Source organism: Pinus tabuliformis, chromosome J, assembly GCF_031772625.1.
Source record: "Pinus tabuliformis cultivar Carrire ecotype Pingquan chromosome J, CPIR1, whole genome shotgun sequence".
NCBI classification, from domain to species: domain Eukaryota; kingdom Viridiplantae; phylum Streptophyta; class Pinopsida; order Pinales; family Pinaceae; genus Pinus; species Pinus tabuliformis.
This window is the reverse complement of record NC_142295.1, coordinates 235,129,070-235,136,880: the sequence shown is the minus strand read 5'-3', so window position 1 is coordinate 235,136,880 and position 7,811 is coordinate 235,129,070. Positions and strand designations below refer to the sequence as shown.

The 7,811-nt window shown below is 42.2% G+C and overlaps 1 pseudogene; it reads left to right on the top strand.

The window, feature by feature from the left end:
• Positions 1 to 699: 699 nt before the first annotated feature.
• LOC149226618 (mitochondrial carnitine/acylcarnitine carrier-like protein pseudogene) lies at positions 700 to 7,811 on the top strand (annotated as a pseudogene).

The following is a 7,811-nucleotide window of genomic DNA, read 5'->3' as shown; positions in this document are numbered from 1 at the left end:
TTTTGCACTAAGGAAACGATTCTGATTTAAGAGGAAACAACAAAATAGTAGTATTTTAAAAAATAATTGTCTACTAATATTTACTTAAAGATTAAGTGTCTAATATTGGCTTTCTACTTATCACAGCAAGAACACTCATTTTTATGCTATCACCGAAATTGGAGGGTATGTGCTTGCATCAAACTTTCAGCCCTAGGATAGTGACTAATGGAAGGAGTATTGAAGTTCTAGCTACATATTGAAAAAAAAAAAGACTTTGACCGTGAATGATGAAATTTTTGTATTGCATTAGGGTTGTCAAGCTTTTCCTGATTTCAAGTACAGAGTTTAGAGGCGTCTTCCTTCATTATCAACATAGGTGTGGATAAATATAATATCAGAGCTAAAATTAAACTGAATATCCTTTTTTTAAGCATGGGTTTAAGCATTCAATTCAGTAACAGCATGAGACATTATAGTTAGGATTTAACACTTCCATTATTTCCGCTTTTCCAAAGTAATAAAACAGGGATTTGATTTGACTTTCAGATTTGTTCCCATATAGTGACAATCCCTAAGAGTTTATTTGATTAGGTTGGGATAAAATTGCAGTCTAGAAGGGTGTTTTTTAATGCAAAACCAATTATTTTTGGTCTTAACCAATGCTTGTTAAAGCCGTGTGTTGTAGATATTGGGTTTTAGGATTAGTAGCTTCCAATTATGGCAACCGATGTAGCAAAGGATCTAATTTCTATCACTGTTGGGGGAGCAGCACAACTATTATCTGGGCATCCCTTTGACACAATTGAGGTGAAGCTCCAGAGTCAGCCATTGCCTCTTCCTGGCCAACATCCTCATTATGTCGGTGCCACTGGCCACTGTCGCAGCGTGCAATGCAGTTGTGTTCAGTTCAAGAGCTCAGATGGAAGCCCTATTTAGGGTTGCGCCTGGTTTTCCACTTTCTATAGGGCAGCAGGTGGTGTGTTGTTAGTTTTAGGTATGTTCTATGCTAGAGCAATTTATTTCAATTTTCACAGTTAGCTCAATATATTTTCCAAATTAGCAATCACATCAGCGTTAAAGTAAACTGCAAATAGAACATAAATATAAATCGCAAAAGACAAGCCAAGACAAGAGGACACAAGTTGTGGCGCTAACCAAGGACAAACCCCAATATGGGGAAACCCTTGATCAATTCTTCTTATATGTTCTTCAATAGTTCAGCACAGAGAGAGAGAGAGAGAGAGATAGTACATTTACAACTGAAGTCAACACTTTGACTTATCTAGATGAGAGCATAGATCATATCTAAGAAGATGATACATGAGATCAGTTGAAGACATGTTGTTTCAACTGATTCTCCAAGGTGACTCCTTCACCTATCATCGTGCTGCATCTCGTCATCATGCTGCACCTCACCGTGTTGCACCATGTTGCACCCATCATCACAATGTTGGACCTCATCATTGTTGCACCTAATGTTGTACTGGTGTCCCATGTGTCATGACTGAACCATGTTGTCCATGTTTGTTGACTAATTGTTTGCTGTCCCTTGCATGCTTCTTGTACCATTACATGCTTGGTGTACTTGCTGCTAAGTACCATACAGTTGTCCTAATGTTAGTTTGTTGTCCCTTATATGTTTTTGTACCAATGTGCTATACTTGCAGCACCATGAACTTGCTATATCATACAGTTGCACCTCACCATTGTGTTGCCCCTCATTATGCTATGATACACTTCATCATTATACCCATCATGCTACTGCGATATATCATCATCATTGATGCTTCCATCATCATGTTGCTTCAATGTATCATCGTCATTATTGCGTCGATCATCATGTTGCTTCAATGTATCATCATTTGCTCCCATCATCATGCTACTTCAATGTATCATCATCACTGTTTTGAGGCTTTTCTCTGTTTGTTGCATTGCATCACTGGTTAGGGCATTTTAACAGTTGTCCTAACAGCCTTCAAAATGTGGCCAGAATAGCCCTCCACAACTTTGGTTGCCTTTTTAAAAGGGGAGGAAAGCCTTAGCTGCAATGCTCGGCTGTTCCAACCCCTATTCCACCCTTTGGCCTCCTCTTATCTACTGCGGCTTGCTACAGCGAGTTGTCCCTTAGCTGTAGCAACCCTTCTAAAGGATATTCCTTCACCTAACTACCCTAAAACATTCCCCCTACCTCTCAACCTCAAGATATGCATTGTGGCCCTCTTCAACAGCTCCTCGGCCTCTTGAAATAGCCTCCTAACTCCACGTTGTTCTCTTCTAGGCTTGCTATGGCTAGGGTATATCCATACCACCCTTAGGACAGTGTATAGGCTTCCTTTTTGACAACGTATTAAGGTCTCTCCTTAGACCCTCCATGGTTGTGTATTATTACTTATTCATAGGGCAGTGTTAGGGCCTCTCCATAAGGCAGCGTTAGACCGTAGGGTATTCCCTCTAGATTAGGGCAGCGTTATCCCTTAGGATCTCTCCTCCTCCTAAAACCCAAAGACATGTAGAGAAGAAGTGATCCCAAGTGTGTTGAAATGACTTGAAAGCCACCTATATTTATACTAAAACATTGAGCACAAGTGGGGTTTATTTGGTTGTTGGCCGACCTTGACGGATTGTCCCATAACACAAAAAAATTCATATCTCCATGAATACTTATCGAAATCGAATGATCTTTATATCAAATCCTACACCTCTCGATGAAAGGGATCCAAGAAAAATATCAGTTGCCATTAATAAGATGACCCACATGGAGTTTGGCCCTAGTTGCCAATTTTAACACTACCTCTCAACTAGGGAGAACTCCATACGCTGATCCATATGTCTGATTGTACTCTCTGCCATCAGTGCCTTGCACTGCTCTGCTCTGTTGAACCATGAAGAAGAAGAATTGATCGAGAATGTCTCATATCATTCTCTACTGACCCGAAGTCAGTTTCATATGAGGAAAGTGTGTCATACTACTCTCACTGACCCGAAGTCAGTTTCATTGATCCCAGATCAATATCACAAGAGAGTGTCTCAAACCACTCACACTGATCCCATATTAGTTTCATTGATTCCAGATCAGTGGAGGTCATCCTAGCATAGGGAGTATGGTAGATCTAATGATGCGTCCATCGATAGTATTACTAATGGCCCCTAACCCCATTTCCCTACTCATCGATCAAATGAGAGGTACTTCCCATGAGTCCCAGACTGCATGGGTAGGATGCCTCGACAGGAGAACTGATCATCATGCCCCACATGAGAACTAATCATCCTGTCCCACGGGAGAACTAATCATCTTGTCCCAAAGTCACCACCGGGTATCACAAGGGAAGGTTGAGCCATTCACCCTGTACACAACGCACCATTAGGGGAGGGTGAGTCACCCTATGGTCGTGTGTTGCTCCAGTAATTACCCCAAGCCCCCCAGAGCTCCCAAAGCTCAATGCATGCAACATGCAAGACCCTTATAAGAAGGTCTCTCAACGACTCCAAGTCGTTCGGAAAAGTTACAGATTTGACATTTCCCCCGGGGTTTGACAAAATCTCTGTGACCTGTACATCAGTGTCAATGCGATGGAGCCTCCTCGCTCATCGACTTACCATATCCCAGATAAGGTAGTATATGATGTCTATCTATTGGAGCAATCATCGAATATGGGATTCTTCAACAATAGAATCCCCCCTGGTTGTCACAGAGAATCACAGTGGTATTCATCATGTGTACAAACAGTTCACTGAAGAGCTTCCACAACCAGGTAGCTCCACACGGGATCATACTCGTAGCTTTGTATTCGGTCTCGGCGGTGCTTATGGCAGCCGACTTCTGCTTCCTGCTCATCCATGATATCGAAGCAAAATCCAAAGAGAACCAGCAATGAGAAGTGCTCTAGCGATCCTTCACACTGCCTGCCCAGTGAGCATTCGAATAATCATGTAGCTTCATATTTCCTTCAGTGTATCTCAATCCATGAGAGATTGTGCCCCGAAGATATCTCAAAAGATTATTGGCACCAATCCAGTGAGGCTCAACCAAATATGAGCTCACCATGATAACTGCAAAATATATAACCGGACAGAAGTTCACCAAGAACATCAATGCAAATGAGTTTATGAAACTTAGAGGCATTTCTCAAATCTGGTCCGGCATCATCACCATATAACTTTTGAAAGTTAAGATCCTCGAGGTAGTCACGGGCTTGCAGTTTACCATTCCACATCCAGAATCCAACTCCCTCTTACTTCTACAAGTGAGAGGGTCTGCACCTATCAGAAATAGGTCGTTCTTAGAAGGTGTCGGTATGAGAGGTCTATCATCCACAACCTTCAAACAATGGTTTGGATCGGCTTCACTCTTAGTGAATCTCATCTTCATCTGACAGCGATCAATCCTCTCATATCAAACCCGGGGTGATTTGCTTCAAGCCATAGAGGGCTTTCTTCCCCCTTGCACACATGAGATTCTCGTTTATGAATCTCAAACCTCCTCGGGTTGTTCCAAACCTGTGGACCTGCTACATGAGGGGAATGGTCCCCTTATGAGATTTTCCTTCAGTACATCTCAAACATGTACCTTCATGCTCCTTTTGAATTCAGGCATCCCTGTCATCATCTGACTCACAAACCTCCGGTGCTATGTGTCAACTGACATGGTCCCCAATGGACTTTCTGCAATTTGATACAAATTGCCAACCCTGAACCCACGAGTAAAAGCATCTTTGAAAATTCTATTTTCAAACACGTACCTTTCCATCGATGAATGCCACCCTTAAACCTTTGACTTCCATTGCCGAAATGGACACCAGGTTCTTCTTGCGATCATGTACATAAAAGAGATTCTATAAATGAATCGAGTTACCCTCATTCAATTGAGAAACACCCTTTCCAAAATAGGTGGCATCGGCTCCAAGTATAATCCCACGAATGTTTCCATCTCTACCAAATTAGAGAGACAACACCCTTCTATCCGATGGAGTGCCTTGAAGCACTACAATCAAAAGCCATATTCCCAAAGAATCTGAAGGAGAGGGCCAAGATAACACTTCTTTATCTTATCAGAAACAACATTTAATTCTTCATTCCTGGGGTTCCTTTCTTTCTCTAAAGAGTCGGTCATGTGCTTGATGACCTGCATTACCTGTCATTCCTCTGATCATTGAAGATGTCCCTGGAATGATTATTATCATCATCAAGTGATGTGTCCTTGCGAGTGGGACACTCCTTGCATAATGGTCGAACTGCGTTTCCTTCCACCCTTGGATACGGACTTCCCATAGAAGTGATCTTCAGGTAGGCCATCAGAAACTTCCATTGCGCCATTCTGATAATTTTCTTTGCTTCGACTTCACCCTTGGTGAATTAGAAGAGGGATGAGGAATCCATTGATACTTTTGTCCTTTCCCAACTGTCTTCGGTGATTTCTCTTTCACTCTTGCTTGGACTGTTATCACCTCAGCTCTGATACCATGTTAGTTTTAGGTATGTTCTATGCTAGAGCAATTTATTTCAACTTTCACAGTGAGCTCAATATCTTTTCCAGATTAGCAATCACATCAGCGTTAAAGTACACTGCAGATAGAACATAAATATAAATCGCAGAAGACAAGCCAAGACAAGAAGACACAAGATGTGGTGCTAGCCAGAGACAAACCCCAATGTGGGGAAACTCTTGATCAATTCTTCTTATATGTTCTTCAATAATTCAGCACAGAGAGAGAGAGAGATATAGTACATTTACAACTGAAGTCAACACTTTGACTTATTTGAATGAGAGCATAGATCATCTCTAAGAAGATGATACATGTGATCAGTTGAAGACATGTTGATTCAATTGATTCTCCAAGGTGACTCCTTCACATATCATCGTGCTGCATCTCGTCATCATGTTGCACCTCACCGTGTTGCACCATGCTGCACCCATCATCACAATGTTCGACCTCATCACTGTTGCACCTAATGTTGTATTGTTGTCCCATGTGTCAGGATTGAACCATGTTGTCCATGTTTGTTGTCCCTCGCATGCTTGGTGTATTTGCTGCTAAGTACCATACAGTTGTCCCAATGTTAGTTTGATGTCCCTTGCATGCTATTGTACCAATGTGCTATACTTACAGCACCATGAACTTGCTATATCATACAGCTGCACCTCACCGTTGTGTTGCCCCTTCATTATGCTATTGATACACTTCGTCACTATACCCATCATGTTGCAGCATTCATCGACATGTTGCTACAATATATCATCATCATTGTTGCTTCCATCATCATGCTGCTTCAATGTATCATCATCTGCTTCCATCATCATGTTGCTTCAATGTATCATCATCACTGTTTTGAGGCTTCTCTGTTCGCTGCATTGCATCACTGGTTAGGGCATTCTAACAGCAGTCCTAACAACCTTCAAAATGTGGCCAGAATAGCCCTCCACAACTATGGATGCCTTTCTAAGAGGGGAGGAAAGCCTTGGCTGCAATGCTCGGTTGTTCCAACCCCTATTCCACCCTTCGGCCTCCTCTTATCTACTGCGGCTTGCTACAACAAGTTGTCCCTTAGCTGCAGCAGCCCTTCTAAGGGATATTCCTTCACCTAACTACCCCAAAACATTCCCCCTGCCTCTCAACCTCAAGATATGGACTGCGGCCCTCTTCAACAGCTCCTCAGCCTCCTGAAATAGCCTCCTAACTCCACGTTGTTCTCTTCTAGGCTTGCTATGGCTAGGGTATATCCATACCACCCTTAGGACAACGTATAGGCTTCCTTTTTGACAGCGTATTAAAGTCTCTCCTTAGACCCTCCATGGTTGCGTATTACTTCTTCATAGGGCAGCGTTAGAGCCTAGGGCACTCCCTCTAGATTAGGGCAGCGTTATCCCTTAGGATCTCTTCTCCTACTAAAACCCAATAACAAGTAGAGAGGAAGAGATCCCAAATGTGTGTTGAAATAACTTGAAGGCCACCTCTATTTATACTAAAACGTTGAGCACAAGTGGAGTTTATTTGGTTGTTGGTCGACCCTGACAGATTGTCCCATAACACAAATAAATTCTATAGCCATGAATACTTATCGGAATCGAATGATCTTTAGATCAATTCTACACCTGTCAATGAGAGGGATTCAAGAAACATATCAGCTGCCATTAATAAGATGACCCACATGGAGTTTGGCCCTAGTTGCCAATTTTAACGTGTGGAGAAGGGGCAGGGATTGTTGTATCTTTCTTGACTTGCCCAACTGAGCTTATCAAAGCTGCCATTAATAAGATGACCCACATGGAGTTTGGCCCTAGTTGCCAATTTTAACATGTGTGGAGAAGGGGCAAGGATTGTTGTATCTTTCTTGACTTGCCCAACTGAGCTTATCAAATGTAGATTGCAAGCTCAGAGTGTTTTGGCTACTGCTTCAATTGCAACTTTGGGGGTAACAGGAGTGGCAACGTCTATTAAACACAATGGCCTAGTTGATGTAGTTAAGCATGTCCTAAGATCCGAAGGAGCCAGAGGATTGTTTAAGGGCTTTATCCTACTTTATTAAGAGATGTATCTGGAAATGGCATTGCATCTGGTGTGTATAAGGCTTTGAAGCAGTTCATGGCATGAGGGCATGACGCATCTCAATTGGGCATGGGTACCCTACTTGTTTCTGGTGGGATTGCTAGCGCTGCTCGCTGGACACTTGTATATCCAACTGATGTTGTGAAGAGTGTCATTCAGATTGATGAATTTCACCATCCAAAGTATTATTTTGTTCTCTTTGGTGGCATCTTGCAACACCATAAAGACACTGCTTGTATAATGTTAGCCATGAGAAAAGCCTTTCAAATGAAAAATAAAAAATGA